At 45.7% G+C, this 18,317-nt stretch overlaps 1 protein-coding gene across 1 annotated transcript in view; it reads left to right on the top strand.

Annotated features, from left to right (window-relative positions):
* The window catches only part of LOC119402022 (WASH complex subunit 3), a 186,760-nt gene extending 168,732 nt beyond the window's left edge, over positions 1-18,028 (top strand). The window contains exon 6 of the transcript XR_007417131.1: positions 18,017-18,028. The gene's annotated coding sequence lies outside the window, so the exon portion shown is untranslated. The remainder of the gene's footprint in view (positions 1-18,016) is intronic.
* Positions 18,029-18,317: the final 289 nt, after the last annotated feature.

Raw genomic sequence — 18,317 nt, 5'->3', positions numbered from 1 at the left:
GGGTAGGACGTAATTGAGCATTCTATCAGTGCAGAAGAGGAGCGCTGCCTAGTTGGTATTGGAGCTAGACAGGTTTCGTCTCACCAGTTTGTCATGATCTCCAGTTGCATATTGCTTGGTTTGTAAAGGAGACCCAAGAGGGATCTTCTGGGTACTCCATGAAGCTGTCTGTATCGCATCCGGAGGTTGTGGGCTTTGGTGAATAGTCGCAATATATTAAGTTTACTCCAAATTCCCAGGGGCAGTTATTTCTGCACGGTCGTCTTTGAACTCCGCTCCACATCCCTTACTCTACTGAGGTTCCTCGCACGTATGAATTTTTCATTGTTTGCCATTTCTATTACTTCCGTAAATGTGCGCAAGACAGTCGTTTATCGTTTACCATCCCATTCGACAACATGCTTATTCGTTTAACCTCATAAATTTGTAGGCGCAGAAATAGAACTAGTGAAAAATATTAGTAATATGTGTGTTTTTCTTTCTAATATAAATCTGTCAATTTCTTGAAATAGCTAAAAAATATTACAGAAGACGTCGTTGCGCATTTGTACCTCAAGTGAGGCTATTCCTTGTAGGTCGCACGCAAAGAAAACTGGAACCACTGTGTAATTAAAGCAATTTTAATTCTTTCAAATTATTGAATTGCCCATTTATTTACCAGCTTCTAAATTTATTAAATTGATCTCCTATTCAACAACTTGTAAACAAGATATCATAAATGCAAATTGTATTACAGCTGCTAGCATGCCAAAATGGGATTCGTTTCATTGACGACTTTGGTGCTGCTTTCTTGAACCTCTTTTACATTTCCTTTGGCCTCTTCGGCTTCCATTCCACGGCAACGTCTGAAACAGTTAATAGACCGCCCAAGAAATGAGAAGGGAATATTTCAGTTACACGTCACCTTAAAACCCAGTTTGCTGCCCTGTTCCAATGATTTCGCACACGACCTCAAAAATTAGTTTTCGGTAAGAAAGCTATGCATATTGAAGTTCGAAGCCTCAGCCCTTCCTAAGCTTTTGTTGTCGTGGTTGCCATTTATAAGGTAACCCGCACATTGAAGATATATTCCTAGGTCATTTCCACCTACATTGAATAATATGATAAGATGCGGGATTTTTTACCACAATAAACATCAAAAAGCGAAAGAAATTTAGCGGGAAAATGTCTAAAAGAGCAATTATTACAAAACAAAAAAGAAAGAGTAAAGTGTATTTTTTTCAGAGTAAGGCATCAAAAGATAATGCAGGGAAATAAACAAAAAATATGACATGGCAGCCAACTCCAAAGCCAACGTGGAAGCCTACTGGTGGAGAGAGAAAGTGCAGATAGGCTAAATGAGCAGGAGAAAATGCTTGAGGCAGGTGGGCCGAGGTTCCAATAGGGGAACCTACAGGAGGACATTTGACAAAGGTAGGACCGGCTGTCGAAACGTGGACGAGCATCTCTTGAGGCATTAGCTCTGGCTGATTCAACCTATCTGCACAACGTGCCAGCTAATACTTCCAAAAGGCTGAATGATGCCTCGTTTTCGTCAGTCTTTTTAGGGGCGAAGCTCCTTAAAGCGGCACCCGTTCGTCCCTCGTAGTTGTCGTAGTCGTAGTGCGTAACCAGTCGTAACGCTAGTACCAGATCTTGACCTCCAAGGTGGTGCCGGTGGGAGATTTTTCCTGTGCGATGTTGAACAATAAAAAATTCGCAGCGTGCGCGTTAACTAAAAGCCGAATTCTTCTGTCTCTCATTCCCCATTAGCAGCCATTGGCATATGTTCCAGTAGGAAACGTTAGTAGAAGTAGAAGTCTAAGTGTTAGCTAAAAGCCGACTTCTTCTGTCTCTCATTCCCATTAGCAGCCATTGTTTACTTCCAAGGTAGTGCCTGGTGAGATTTCTCCTGTGCGTGATTAAATAATAAAAATTTTGTTCAAAACGCCGTTGATTGATGAAATAAACCAACGAAAGACGCCAGATGTTTCTAAAGCAAAACGAAAAGACGCCAGCTGCTTAACGAAAGACGCCAAATGTTTTCTAAAGCAATGGTTTTCTAAACAATGAAAATTCACAGCGTACATGTAAAATTAAAGTGAGCTGCAAGTCGTCATAACTCATCGAACCTTTGGTATAAACGCGCCCGATCTCACGTCGGTGATGATGTACTGGGCAGAATTCGCGGAAGATTCACGGTTTACCGATGAACCTCCGCAGCTTCGCCCACTCATCATCATTCACTCCGTGGATATGGTGTGATTTTTTTCATTCAGTGATTCAGCTGCCTAACATAATTTTCAGTGATGTGGCACATACAGAGTGTACTGGTACCTAACTTTTAAAGAGAAAAAAGAAAACTCACAGGGTCCCTTTCATCCACCTCAGTCGACTCGAAGGCAAAATACATCTTGTTTTTCTTCTAAGCCGGTGTATTGAACCTCTCGCGCCCCCCACCGAAAGCTTTCTGCAACTAACGTGGTTTCGTAATGGCTCCAGCATCGGAGGCGTTGTAAGCTTTCTGCACTTAACCTTGCTCTGCCCTGCCTCCGGGATCGGCCCACCTTTGACCAAACAATGATCTCATGTGATGATGTCGCCATATGATGGCACATTATGTTACGTCACCCTGACGTCACGACGACGTCATAATAACGTCACAAATTTTGGCGGCCTGACACGTCCTTATGACTCCATATGGTGAAGTCATCACGTGATGATGACTTTTTAATAATGCGTGTTGAGACCGTGGACGAGGAACGCCGACGCGGGACGGCTGTCAATTTTCGCGTTTGATGAGGCATCTAAGGTTTTAAACATAAAAAGAAAGCTTTAATAAATTCGCATTACAAATATGCTGATTACACGCAACATTTTCTATGTCCATCGCAGCAGAGACGCCTCTCTCATTAATCTGCATTGTACCATATCTTGCGCGAGTTCACTCCTTTGCATTCTCATGAACGTCTATATTTATTCCGCAGCAGTCGACATAGTCCTAGGAGACATTCTGAAATCATAGGTTTCGGCTTTTGCTTTCAAGGATTCGACTAGATGCCTCACTAAAATAGAGCATATTTACATAGTCGAAGTCAGCCCTACAGTGTATGTCATCAGCTTTACATCGTGGTGCACAAGACCAACTAGAATTCGAAATATGAAGAATCTATGAGTAAATGAAAGATAAGGGGCATCACATAACTTTTCACTGGCTTCCAGGACATTGTGGCATAGACGGCAACGAACATGGCGATAATTCTGCAAGGAATGCTCATGACAGTGGCGTGCAGGAACCCATTCCACTATCAAGAACCCATGCAGCATAACAAATTTGCTCGCATGCGTGTGATGTCACACATTCAATGTGGTATACGTCCGGTTTCCTGCATACATGCCTTGACCGTCTGGATCCGTCGCTGCAAGTTTTATTTCCATCCGGACTATCGCGATAGAAAACAACAGTCATCTGCCGCCTGTGGCTTAGAGAGTCATTCATGAACAGCTTTGCTTACCGAATCGGAATGGCAGACCGTGCTGCTTGTGACCACTGTGGTGGCGAGGAAAGCATTACACACGTTTTTTTTGTCATTGTCCTCACTACAGCCACCAGCCCCAACAGCTCTCAGCAACGTCAGCACGCCTCGATGACCAGCTGCTTTCCGAGCAAGCAATTTTGGAGCGCCTGAACGTTCGAGATTCCAACCAGAAATCGGCGAAGGCGCTGCTGAAGTTCCTGCAGTGGACCGCCTCGCTAAACGACTATGGCACTCCTCTGCTTGAGTGTGCGTGCGTTTTTTTAACACGAAAATGGTTTATGCCGGGGTCCATCACGACTCCACTGACGTATTTCCGTCACGGATATGACGTTGTAAAATATAAAGACTAACAGTGGACAAAGAAAAAACCCACAAGAAAAAGTTCTGTCACCGGGAATCGAACTTACGAACCCTCGCTCCGCAGCGCGCACCGCGAAACGATTTGGCCACGGTGGGCACGTTCTTCGCAATGCTAACGGCGATCTATTTATATGCACCATTTGTTGGTGTCTGTACTCAGAGATCGGCGTTACAGCATGTTTTAGTTATCACTAGCGAGATGGCGCGAAGGGCTCGAAGAGCGTAAGAGGAGTGCGCTTTAAAGGTCGTCGCCGTTGCGACGAGCGCCCGCCTATACAGGGCGTGGTCGCTCGTGCGTGCGTTTATCTCGTGATCGCGGTAGTTTGTACGTCTTGCGTTCAGAGCTCGAAGATCACTTGGCTCAATGCAGCGGCCGCTTTTGCGAAAGGAGCGCGTTGCTCACGCAGAAATAAGTTAGAAAGGTGGCATTTCGCTCTCATCCTGTGTATGTTCATTCCGTGCGTCCTTTCTCTTGAGCAGCGCGTTGCAAGTTTCGAGCTGCTTGCCGTTCTCCGCGTCACATTACAATTTGTTGCTGTAGCATTCATTTCTTTGCCCTTGGGGCGAAAGAATGCACAACAAACGCTCAACTGCGTCGGTGAAGACATGTTTCACTTTCGTGTTATACCAATTTCTATGACAGAGGGATCAGCCATGTTTTTTGTTTATATCTCTTGAACCCTTTCAATGTTTTCTCCTTCCTTACGTTTGTCCTCCTGTGGTGGTTCTTGGGCCCTCAGATGCAGGAAAACCAAGACACGAACATGGAACACATTTATCGACTTGACACACACACAATTACACACGCTTTGTCTGACTCAACAATACAAATATCCCTCAAGTCTTAAATCTCAGAGTTTATAACCCACACGCGAGAGGATCAGCGCGTCCTGACGTATAGGCCCGTCGAGCGTCACTCACAGTACCGCAGTCAGGTAGCGACGATGCCAGCACGAAGCGGACAGGTGAGTGATGAAGTCGTGCGAAGGTGCACGAGCAGACGACGACCTGCTGACGACGGCCAACTCGGACGTGGCACCACGACCACGATCTCGGCTCCGGAAAAGGTCAGCTTGGACGTGGCGCCGAGGCCACGATCTCGGCTCCGGAACGGGGTCAGGGACGTGGCACCGAGGCCACAATCTCGGCTCCTGAACGGGGTCAGCTCGGGTTGTGCCGGAACCGCCTGGACGTGGCACCGAGGCCACGATCTCGGCTCCTGGCCCGCACGCTCGTTCACCACAGGAACAGCTGCTAGGCCCGGCCCGTAACGATTGCTCGTTCCCGGGACGCTCGTCTCTGGCCGCACCAGCTCGGTCCCTTTTGTCTCTCGGGCCGAACGACCGGCGCTCTGGCTGCCTGGCCGCGTTCTTTCAGCCCGGCGACGTTCTGCAGCTCTCGAGCTTTGCGAGCGTCTCGCTCGCGCACACCGTCGTCGTCGTCTCTGGTTCGGCGTACCCTCTTGTGGGCCATAGTCTCTTACCACACATATAGTCTCTTACTACACCTCCCTTACCCCTTCCGCAGTGAAGGGTTACCAACCGTAAAATTTTCTTCTCGTTAACCTCCCTGCATTTCACTTAACCTTTCTCTTTCTCTCTCTCTCTCTCTCTCTCTCTCTCTCTCTCTCTCTCTCTCTCTCTCTCTATATATATATATATATATATATATATATATATATATATATATATATATATAATTTGTTGACCACACTTAACTCACTATACCTCACCGCCGCCTTGCGGGCCTGCTGGACGACGTCCCCACGTGGGAGACCTAAGGCCCGGTCGGCGAAAGCTCTGGAGGACTATCAATAAAGTTGTTACTAACCAACCAGCTTAACTCGCTGCCGCCCTCTACTGTTTTTCCTATCCGATGGTATTCATTCCGTTAATTTGTTCCGTTAATTTAACTCATACCAGCTACCTGTCCTACGCATTACGCGGCCCTCTCCGGCCCATTTTTAAATTGCAGAGCTGTTTAAGGCGGCCGTAAGAACTTCGCTGTCCGCATGAAAGCACGCGTGCGTACGGGCCAAAGATATTGGGCAAACCCTGACCAACTAGAGCAGGTATGAGCGTTAAACGAAGAATAAAGCACATGTTCTTGGAACACAATGAAGCATGATATTACAGAATATGTTGAACCGCGCTTTCAAGACCGAATATGCAATACAATATAGGAGCTCTACGGGAGCGATATCGTCGATATCAAAAGAGGAACAGTATCATATTTGTCCTAAGTCAGGAAATGTTCAGAAACATGAGAGCTACTTTTTCCTAATATTGAACCTCCTTTAAGAAGGAAATGCTTGAAAGACTGGGTAATACTACAAAATATAGAACTGCGTTATGAACCTCTTTTCACCCGGAATCTAGCAGAATGCCCGAAAGAACCACAAGGAAAAAAAAGGATAGAAGAAATTTTAAGGGCTCGTTTTTCTTTATTCGACACAATATTAATGGGACCTCTGTTAGGTCTCATTAATAAGAAAAAAAAGTGATTCCTGGCGCCTTATCCTGAATATCCAGGGGCTTGTAAATGTGCTCTTGAAGCTCTTGTTAGTCATTGTAACCTTTCACATTCAGCTGCTCTGTGATGTAGTACGTACTGCGCTTACGAAAGCAACTGAAAGTGACTCCCAGGTCATCATCCTTGCCTCACATATCTTGAAGCGCTTCAAGAACGCAACAAATCCATAAAAGAAAATAAAAGGTACAGGGTGGTCATACAAAGAAAGTATTGCACATGAACGCCTATTATCAACGCTGGAGATTTCGTCCCGATCTTAGAAAGATCACAAGGTTCATAAGCTTCTTTTACGGGACCTCACGGTGCACTGCGCGTGAACAGCGAGTTCTCAAGTTCGTTTGGTGCTGCGGGCACCGCAACACGAACGAAGTAGCATCTGTCGCGAAACTGGCGCATTCTCAACCCAGGAAATAAAATAAGTGACTGCAAGTGACTGCACATCGCAATGAGAGCAAGATTGAAGTAGTGGGAGTATCGTTAAAAAGGACTGTTCATGACGGTGCATTAAGAGAGCATGGCATACGAGATGTCACTATAAGCACTGAAAATGAAAGCTGTTTCACATGTGCCGCCATGCCTTCATGGAACCATCCTGTGACTGCTTTACTTCTACATGCTCATTATTTTAAGGTGGCTTGTGCACGACAGCTGATCCCGAGCCTTGTGACACGAAAAACTGCTTGATGAGAAAGGATAGCATAGAAAAACATTGTGAATACCTCCATCATAGGAATCGATATACTATGAAAATGAACCGTGTCTTCACAGGAGTAGTTGACTGTTTATTGTACATTAATATATGATAGCTTACCGAATGTCTATTGGTTTTTTGGCCGCTATAGAACCGATCGACGCAAATGCATACACGTTGACACCGAGTGAAACAACCTCCATGACATTTACTTAGCCCTTTTGATAGCTGCAGCAGTTAACATACACCCGGAGAGAGCACAGAGTGAATACCGTGGAAAGGTAGGTGACTGTACAGTGTGGTGTCTGTGACTATCTGTGGTTTACCTCGAACCTCTGTGCGCTGAGAAGCAACCTGGAAACAGCCTGGCATCACCTAACAAAAGCCTGGAAACAACTTAGAAGCAACGTAGAAACATCCTACCATCACCTAGCGAAAGCCTAGCAACAACGCAGAAGCAACCAGATTAGATTTCAGAATCGTCCGTCTCCGCTGTTTCAAGGATTGCGCGACTTTGCGCAAGCTTCGCCATTTTTTTCCTGTGTCATCTCTTTGTTTACATTTTACCGACATCACATACGTGACGGAAATGATGTGAGCGAATTCTGGGTGGACCCCGGTATAAGACACTTTCGTGTTAAATAAATAATTACAAGTCATTGTGCGTGCCTCCTTCACTCGAACACTCAGAGAAATTACAACTGTGTGCACCGACTCCTCCGTTGCTCACTGAGCTGCAACACAATCTCAACGTGACTTGAAGGAAGACGTAATCTCTGTGCAGATTAGACGCTTTCGATTTATTCGTAACAGAAGCGTAGTTCATAGAAAGAAAAGACGCCAGGCCTGTGCGGAACACGCACCACACTACAGCGAAGGCTGGAGAAGCTGCTGTTCAAGAGCTCGCTGTAAACTCTGTTAAGGAGACTACTGCAAGTGCGGCTGCGTGGTACTCACTACTACATAAATTCCCATAATTTTACAATGTATTGAAGTACTCACTGTCCCATTATTCATCATTCTGCTAGAAGCGAGGTACCCACTATACGGCTGTGAGGCATTACCTACACTTTGGTAATGTTGCGGCTGATGACGAGGAAGAATTGTAGCTCAGCCCTTCGATATGAATGGGCAGCTTTAAACCACTCATTCCTTACGGAGTTAGCGCTGTGTGAAGCCCGACCTCATTGTGGTCTTCTCTCACTCGATATTACATCTGTTACACCTTGCCCGACATGAGGCCTATATGTTTTTTTTTTTTTTGCGAATGAGTTTCATGTATCGGAGTAGACTTATGATACAATATTCGACTGCCGCGCAGAGTGTCAGGGTTCAAATCCCGCTCGAACCCTGATTTCTTTCCTCATGGGGTGCGATATCTGTTACGGACACCGGCGGCGGTGGCGGGTAACTCCGCAATTGGCTGTTGTCATCTGTTAACGGCTTTCTCTTTAAAACAACCACATGACGAAAGCTATGAGCTGTTGGTGCATAGACTACAGTGCTCATCAACATGTCAAGAATCAATGACATTCTACACCTATGCTAAAATCGGTACAGTGAAGGAGATATATATGTTCAAGTGCAGAGCTGCCTAAAGAACAGACAGTTTGAGTAAAAGAGTAATCGAATCTACTTAGTTTGAAATTTAGGTATTGTAAAAGAACTGCCTTTTATGCTATCAATGCTTCCACGAGTTGCTTTTCTTAGCTGACAAAATGAACGGCAGGAACACTGATGTTGACGTCTTCCAAGAGCAGACTTTTACTGACATGTTGCATCGGCTAAATTACGCATACTTCCTTTAAAAAAGCGTTCTGTTATAGACACATGTTTCACGACAACAGTGATAACACTTAAAGCAATTCCGGTAGATACCGGGTGCTGTGGGGATCGATGTTGTGCTAAGTCTGTACCAGTTCGCTATGTACCATTCTTATACGTCTAGTCAAGCGTTAGCATACCGATCAAGATTGTTTTGAAAATTTCAGTTGCTCTGTGCATGATGCAGCCATTCTAGGAACTTATATTTTGCCGGGACGCACGAAAGCTTGTTTACAGCCCGACGTAACCTTGATATTTGCGTGCACACGAAGGTTACTATGAAGGAGGATGACTAATGCAACGTGCTGTTATGTCTGCTGTTACTACCAGCATTTGTCTACATTAGGCACTCTAGTCAAAATTAGTCAGGGCCAATGAAGCCTAGAACAGGCACCCAAACCCAGGGTACTGAAGTATTTGTCCATGGAGTAACTATTAAGCTAAGGCTGCTATGACCAAGGTTCAACCTCTGAGGTCTTGTTCAGAAGATCATCACCACAGCCGTGTAGCTAAACTGTGGCACGTTACAAAATGTAACTAGGCAAACATTTCAACGTGTAAAGCCCTGTATATTTTATTACATACACTCAGTTAATTAGCGCAGTATATGATAAGTTGCACAACGAGAAATTATGCTGTGCGTTAGGCGGAAACAGAGACTTGTTTGGACGTCTCATTTGTTGAAAAGAATTGGAGCACGTGGAATTTTTTCAAATCCAGTGCAGTGTAACGCACCGGACAGTAGTTTTTGTTGGTGCCACGGAAAAAATACCTTAATTAGATTACTAAATAGCATTACTCAAGTAAGTTTCAGTGTTTTCTTGAAAATAATATGACTTCCAACCAAAGGGGATTTTACTAAAACCTTGCGCATACTTACAAGAGTGTCTCGTTCACCACAGCGAGTTCCTCTGGCGTAAGTGATACAAAAAACTTGATGGGTCTGGCTCCAAGTCTGAAAAAAACAAGATAGCTTGTGTATGATTCCGTTCGACTCCGGATAAGTCATGAATTTTTTGTGACTTTCTGACTAATTCATATATATTACTATGCGAAACGAATTATTGATCCTTTAGGAATCCGTGAATGTTTACAGCTTTACCTTGCCTTATTGTCCTAATTACTCTTGCTCATTATAACCAGAGAAGCTTTCACTTCTCAAGGAGTGGGGGAGGGCGTGCCTCACTAAGAAATACAGGAATCGGCTCCAGCAGCAGCCAGTCGAGTTTATGAGCTCAATATGCTTGAAATGTCTCGCCGTGATGCCTCTCTGCACATAATTTGTGAAATATTCTTTAACATAAATCCCCTTCGGCTACTACCCGGTGACTAACTGAGGCGTAACCAGAAATCTTTTTCAGTGGTGCTCAACCAGCGTTTATTTGTTTTTTTCTGTTTCTCTGATTCTTTCTCTAAAAAAACCGCGCGAGCGGACAGCGGAAGGGCAAGGCTCTCCCTGCGCAAACATAAGAAGAAGCGAGCGAGCTCTCCGACGCGCTCCTCGCGCCATCTCACTGGTAATGAAGAAACGCTTATAAACGCCCGCCGTCTCTGAGTCCGTCCAGCGCTAAAGGGTGTGTATATAACGCTCGCCGTTAGCTACGTGGAGGATCTGCGTTTCGTGGCGTAGTGGCTAGCGCCACTCGCTGCGGAGCAAGAGGTCCCTGGTTCGATTCCGCGCTTCGGAAGCATTTTTCTGAATTATTTTTCTTTGGGGCTTTTATATATATATACATACTTATACATATACGGTGCATGACGGTGACGGCGACGGCAAAATTCAGCCGAGACTGTCCATATAATTGCTATCGCAATAAAAGCCACTGTCACTTGCCTTCTTTTGTGCCTCTATGTGTATATCTATGTATGACGTGCTTTTGCAACATGGTCTTATTTCGAGTGTGGAAAATTTTCGTTTCATTATGTTTCTACTTTTGTTACTTCAATTTGAAGTGACACTTCTAAAGAAATTATGCGGTTTTTGTTTATTTTATGCTGCAGTTTCCCTTTTTATATTTACCAGTACCAATTTCTGTTGAGTATGCGATTGCTCTGCCCTATTTGCTCTGTCTTCTACTGCACTTTTGCCCCTCCTGCTTGGGCCCCTGTTTTGGGCCTGCAGCATTTTGTAAATAAAAAATAAATAAAAATATCGACACATTCCAACTTGAAAATCTTCGAGGTTGAAATCGACCAACCACAACACCTACTCGCTCCTGAAGCTACGTCAGTGGTGATGAGGACATTTCTTGAACAGAGATTCTTCACGCCTCAACATGTTTGTGCAGTTAGCTTTACAGCTGAGCTCTTAATGCGCTCAGAAATCCTCGAAAAATCGTAGATACGCACTGAAGCAGGGCCTGGATCCGACCTTGTTAGTAAGGTAACATTTTGAGGCACAGGAAATGCGAAAGACACAGACAGTGAAGAAACTGAAACATACAAAGCGCTTTGCATGTCTCAGTCTCTTCTCTTTGCCGTCTGTGTCTTTCGCGCTTCATGTGCCTCACGATGTCGTCAGAGGTTCGGTTTTTACGTGTCCCAGAAGAACTGATTGATGCACCCTGTCTACAAGTGGGATGAAAAAAGGACATGCTAGGTGCCTTTGCCATGTATCGTTGTAACAATAGGTGTCATTGAAATTTGTAATGTCGTGTAATGGTTCTTTGTCATGTGGAATGGGAGAACAATATTTTTGACGATCTTGTTAAGGATTTACAAAAAACAAAATCATAAAACCACCAAACGTTTGACATACGCCTGTACTTAAAACAATACAACAAAACTAAATTTCTTCAAGAGGTAGACAAACACACCACAGGGTCCCTTGTGCATTCACCTAAGGCGGCTGAAGGCGCAAGCCACCTCCTTTTAGGGGCGAAGCTCCTTAAGGCGGCACCCGTTCGTCCCTCGTCGTGCTCGTAGTAGTGAGTAACAAGTCTTACCCTTTGACCTCCAAGGTGGTGCCGGTGGGAGATTTCTCCTGTGCGTTGTTGAACAATAAAAAATTCGCAGCGTGCGCGTTAACTAAAAGCCGAATTCTTCTGTCTCTGTAGAAGTGTAAGTGTTAGCTAAAAGCCGACTTCTTCTGTCTCTCATTCCCATTAGCAGCCATTGTTTACCTCCAAGGTAGTGCCTGGTGAGATTTCTCTTGTGCGTGATTAAACAATAAAAATTTTGTTCAAAACGCCGTTGATTGATCAAATAAACCAACGAAAGACGCCAGATGTTTTGTAAAAACAAAACGAAAGAACGCCAGATGTTTCTAAAGCAAAACGAAAAAGACGCCAGCTGCTTAACGAAAGACGCAAGGTGTTTTCTAAAGCAATGGTTTTCTAAACAATGAAAATTCACAGCGTACATGTAAAATTAAAGTGAGCTGCAAGTCGTCATAACTCATCGAACCTTTAGTATAAACGCGCCCGATCTCACGTCGGTGATGATGTACTGGGCAGAATTCACGGAAGATTCACGGTTTACCGATGAACCTCCGCAGCTTCGCCCACTCATCATCATTCACTCCGTGGATATGCTGTGATTTTTATTTCTTCTCAATCGATGTATAACCCTTTCAGTCACGGTGTGTAGAACTCTACACATCAAATTCGGAGTCGCATCACGCACCACGTGTTTCTTCAAATGGCCTGAAACTTAGTGCGCATTCCCGCAGGCTTCCTGAGTGGACAACTAGCGGTTATTTAACTCATTACGCTGCTTATTGCTGCAGATGATCACTTTGCTAGAGACGCTACCATGTTCGACGATCGTTCGACGTGCGACGTTCCCGGACCAACGTCAAGCGAATGTTTTTTCTTCGCTCAAAAAGCATACAACCAAAAAACAAACTATGCATGCATTTTGGGCCTAATAGTTGATTTCTTTTATGCAAGGACTGAAGCTGACTGGTTCCGGAATATTTAGATATTTAATTACACGCCAATTAACGTTATTACTGTAACTCAAACAAAAAACACATTTCTTCATTTTATTTCTTGGAATGTAATACTGAGCGCCTTGAAATCATGCCATGCAAATTTGATGCATTTGCAGACAGTACATCATAATTCGTGACTGAAAGGGATAAGGGCGCCTACGTTAACGGCCGGTCATGTAGGCTCCCTACATATATTTATCCTTACCCACCACCCTCCGAAAGCTTTGTGCACCTAGCGTGGATTCGCACTGCCTCCACGATCGGAGGTACCTTACATGGTTTTTGCACTGCCTCCGTAATCAACCCACATTTCACCAAGCTACAATATCATGTGATGACTGTGTAGGATTATGCAACAGGAGCGCAGAAACGAGACAGCTGAGTGAAAATCGACGCCAGCAGGTAACACGAGCTGGGGCTTCAAGCGCCGTCTTTATTTTGTACTCTTGAGGGGAAGTGCTCCTCGGTTTTGTTCGCCGCCCAACACATTATGCGGTGTTACGTCACATGTCAACACGCTAAAATTTGTGACGCATGAATACGTCCCAAATTTTCGCGATCTGTGACGTCATGCTGACGTCAAATGGTGACGTCACCACGTGATGATGATTTCTTGCACCACTCGTCCCCGACGCCTCATTACGCAAGACACCGCCGACGACACCCGACGCCGATGGTAAAATCCCGTGTTTAATGAGGCATATAAAGCCTTAATAGTGTCGCGGGGTCGTCACGTCGACAAGCCAAACTACAGCAGTACACACTGTACATTCATTGCGGCGAATAATAATATCTGGGGTTTAACGTCCCAAAACCACGATATGATTATGACGCCGTAGTGGAGGGCTCCGGAAATTTCGACCACCTGGGGTTCTTTAACGTGCACCTAAATTTTAGTACACGAGCCTCAAACATTTTCGCCTCCATCGAAAATTCAGCCGCCGCGGCCGGGATTCGATCCCGCAACCTTCGGGTCAGCAGTCGAGCGCCATTACCAGTAGACCACTGTGGCAGGTGCAAGGATTCATAAAGGTCTACTAACGATCATTGGTGTCTTACTCACCCTTTAGTGCTACATGAATTTCTTTTTGTTAATGTTGACATCATGATATGTTAAATCCATAAAAATGCAGTGGTTATGCTTATGGTTGCGGCAAATAGTTCTGTTCTTGATGTTACGGTTTCTTTTTCAGTTTTACAATATATGTGCGCTTTTTTCATAATATGTTGAAAACTTAGGAATATCTGCACAAAAAGGTACGCTCCTACTGTATATATCCTTCTATTCTGCTATAGTTTGACTCCCTTATTGCGTATCGCCGACTTTACAAGTTATACTCATTTGTGCAGCAAACCTCATTGATTCTATGCAGTTGATTCTATGCGAAGCTATTTGTTGTTTTTTTTTTGCATATCACAATATATGAGTTGACGAGATGAGGCATCATAACCTGCGCTGGTTTATTACGTCTTTCTTAGATCCATTTAGTGCCTGCATTGAAGTGTGGTAATAGAGGATTCAGATATGACTGTGCAGAAAATGAATTTCGGAGAAACAGGTGTCATGCGCGTGATGTGCGGGAAAATGATAATAAGCACCACATACCAAAAGCGCTATGCAAATTCGCTTACAGAGATTGCCGGAGATGTGCTTCGGGTTTTGTCAGCGACAATTAGGTGTACCATGAGGGAATAGAAAGCGGCACTGAGTTTATATTCGGTTGAAATATGACCGTCCGTATGGAGTCGCAAACGAAAATTCAAAGTGCGATTATTGAAATAAACTACATATTCCTGCACTAATAAGCTTATAGGGATGCGGATGCACCTTTCTATCGGTGCTTTTGAAGGGCGAAATGTAACGCATATAGTTAACTGACATATTCGATTAGGTACGATATGGGAGATTTCTAATGATTTACGCAATCGTCAAAATTCCTGACCTGTCTATTTAGCGGGACTTTGCACCTCACTTAAAATTTTCCTTGCGCCATTCCAATAATTCTATGTTTTACTTACGGTTCTTTAGTAATCTGTATAAATTTTATAAAATCTGTAGGTAATTTATGAGTTATGCTGGAAACATGTAATATTGTTTTAATGGCGCACCGAAAGTTTTGGGAAAGATGTGTACGTGTTAATAATTATTGCACATCGCAGAGCGTTTGAAGCTATGATATTTAGGTGCACAACGTCGCCCACCGCTATGCTTCGTAAAAGCTCCTGGTGCTGGAATGCGGGGAAATGAGGGAGGAGAGGGAAGAGGAGAGAACCCTTTGGTTCGTTCGTCGTCACGTACACGCGTTGCTATTAAATTCACCCACAAGGGCAGCTTTTCGACAAAAAAGAAAGCTATATATACTGGGAGGCTTGAACAGCAGGAGTTTTCACCTCTTCCTATTACGACCACATGAGACAGCCTTGAGCAGCACGTCAACACATTTATAGACTAAGAGTACAGGGATCATGCTCAGTATGACGTTGTAATTTTGGTTATAACTGCATCTTGCTTTACTCACTGGTGTTGTAGGTGTATTATGCATATAGCGCGAGATTGTTTCAGTTTTATTAGCGTTACTAGTGCCACAATCAACTCAGGCTGCTGCGATGTTTGCAATGTTTGTTTACTGAATATATATTGCCGCATCCAGTCTGCACAGCGACAACAAAGAAGAGCTCGCGCAGAAAGAGAGGAAGAAGAGGTTCACGCCCGATCCCTTTTTCTCTAGTGCCTCGCATAATTAAAGTGAGCTGTGCTACGAGTATATCCGACTTCTGCTGTTTCTGCGTCGTGACACTGGTGGAGGAGCTGGGTGCATGTTCGGGACACCTGCCAGCAGCCCCGCATCTAGCCCAGAAAGACTTCCGCACGTCGACACACCCGTTCACCGCACCAGCCGCCGTCTGTTGGGCCTGAGCCCAGAGTTCAGTCCTTTGCCAGAAAGGATGACCGCGCCTGCAGTAAGCAGTGTTCCAGACATGACCAGCCCCAGCACGACACAGGTGACTGTTTTGAATCCTCAAATTCCGGTGGACTTCCACGGCAACACCTATGAGGACGCAGATGACTGGCTCGAGGAGTTCGAGCGCGTAGCCAACGTTAACGGGTGGAACGCCGGACAGAAGTTGGGCTACGTGTACTTCCCTCTTCAAGACGGAGCCCGAACATGGTTCACGAATCGCGTGTGGTCATCGTGGGACGAGTTCCGGCGGAAGTTCCTGGACACTTTCGCAAGCACCGAAAGACGAGAGCATGCACAGCGACTCCTGGAATCACGGATTCAGAAGCCAAATGAATCTGTTGCGATGTTTGTTGAGGACATGGCCCGTCTATTTCATCGGGCAGATCCGGATATGTCCGAAGCCAAAAAGATCAGCCACCTCATGCGCGGCGTTAAGGAGCAGCTTTTTGCTGGTCTCGTGCGCAGCCCGCCTACGAGCGTCGACGACTTTTCTAAGGAGGCGATAGCCATCGAACGCGCACTACACCTACGCTACCGCCAGTATGACCGCCCAAACAACAGTGGTCCAGTCAGCGCCACAGCCGTGACCGCAGTGACAACACCTGACGAGCGTTCTTTGCGCCAACTAATACGAGAAATCGTACAAGAAGAGGTGAAGAAGCTCGTTGCCACGCCGAATGACTGCGCAATTGCGTCAGTCACCGAAGTTGTGCGTCAGGAGATAAGGCAAGCGCTTTCGCTTCCCGAGCCGAACAGCGACACTGTTAAACCATCGTATGCAGACATTGTCCGTCGACAGCCATCGAATGGGCCGCCACCCGCAGCAGTACCACCAGCCACAGCCGCCGACAGCACCTTGGTACTACAGGGAAACTTCGACGCCGATGCGACCACCACTTCGCAAACCGACATTGGCGTACCCTGACTACAGGCCCTTGTGCTTTCATTGTGGGGAAGCAGGCCACATCGTTCGGTATTGCCTTATCGCGTCGCAGGGTATCAAGGCTTTCCGTCCACTACTCCTCGGCGACATTTCAATGGAAGACCTCACATCGACACGAGTGACGACCTCGCGGGATGATTCTCCTGGGTTCCGGTCGCGCTCGCCCTCTCCAGGACGTTATTCCCCCTCTATAGAGTACCCCCACTGACATGGCGAGAGGGAGGTCTCCCAGCCCACGCCGGGAGGAAACTAAAAGCAGCGACCTCAGGGGGAAGGTTGCGAATCGTCGAAAAGCTGAAAATCCCCATTATTGCTGAACGAAGAGCCGAAAATTGACAATGACTCGACGACTGATCAGATTGTTACCGCCGACATTACACTTAAGATTGACGGTCACGACGTGACGGCACTGGTCGACACTGGTGCGGACTTTTCAATAATGAGTGAGAATCTGGCAAACAAGCTCAGGAAGGTGAAAATGGAATGGACGGGACCGCAGATTAGAGGAGCTGGAGGGCAGCTGCTCACACCTACTGGAAAGTGCACTGCAAGAATCAAGATAGGGGATTCATCATTCGTCGCAACTTTCGTTATTCTTTCCGAGTGTTGTAAACAGGCAATCCTAGGGATGGATTTCTTGCGTGAATACGGCGCCATCATCAATATACCGGACGGTGTCCTGACCTTTTCAGCGGATCATAGCGCACCGCTACAGCGCAAGTCCCTGCGTGTCATCGACGACGTCACCATACCACCGTTATCGTGCCGCCTTGTTTCAGTCACGTGCAACACGCTGCATACTGGAGAAGGTATCACTGAACAAGTATCGACGCTTTTACTCACTCGAGGTGTTGCCATTGCCAGAAGTCTCGTCAGTATCGTGTACGGGCAAGCCGAGGTCCTGATGACGAACTTCAGCAAGGAGCGTCGACACATACAGAGGGCACCACAGTTGCTTACTTCGACGAGATTGTAGACGTCCGCGAGTGTTTTGCAGTGCAACAGGAAGAGACGCCAGCCGCTTCAGCACCACCACCTGTTGACGTGAGCATGGATTTATCCCCAGCGCAGAGGCAGCGTCTAGTAGATCTTCTGCACCAGTTCCAAGCTTGTTTCTCATCGACCTCAAGGGTAAATCAAACGCCACTGACGAAGCACCGGATCATAACGGAAGAGACAGCAAGACCAATTCGACAAAATCCATACCGCGTAGCACCGAAAGAGCGCGAAGCAATCCAAAATCAAGTGCAGAAAATGCTCGACGATGACGTCATCAGCCGTCAAAAGCCCTTGGGCATCACCGGTAGTGCTGGTTAAAAGAAAGACGGCAGCTTACGCTTCTGTGTCGACTACCGCAAGCTGAACCGCGTGACAAAAAAAGACGTATACCCATTACCGCGTATCGACGATTCGCTTGACAGGCTAAGGCATGCACGCTTCTTCTCGTCGATGGACCTCAAAAGTGGGTACTGGCAAATTGAGGTCAATGAGCGAGACAGAGAAAAGACTGCTTTTGTAACGCCTGATGGGCTTTACGAGTTTAAAGTCTTGC

Source organism: Rhipicephalus sanguineus, chromosome 8, assembly GCF_013339695.2.
Source record: "Rhipicephalus sanguineus isolate Rsan-2018 chromosome 8, BIME_Rsan_1.4, whole genome shotgun sequence".
NCBI classification, from domain to species: Eukaryota; Metazoa; Arthropoda; class Arachnida; order Ixodida; family Ixodidae; genus Rhipicephalus; species Rhipicephalus sanguineus.
The sequence above is the reverse complement of the archived record's forward strand: the minus strand, read 5'-3'. Positions and strand labels throughout refer to the sequence as shown.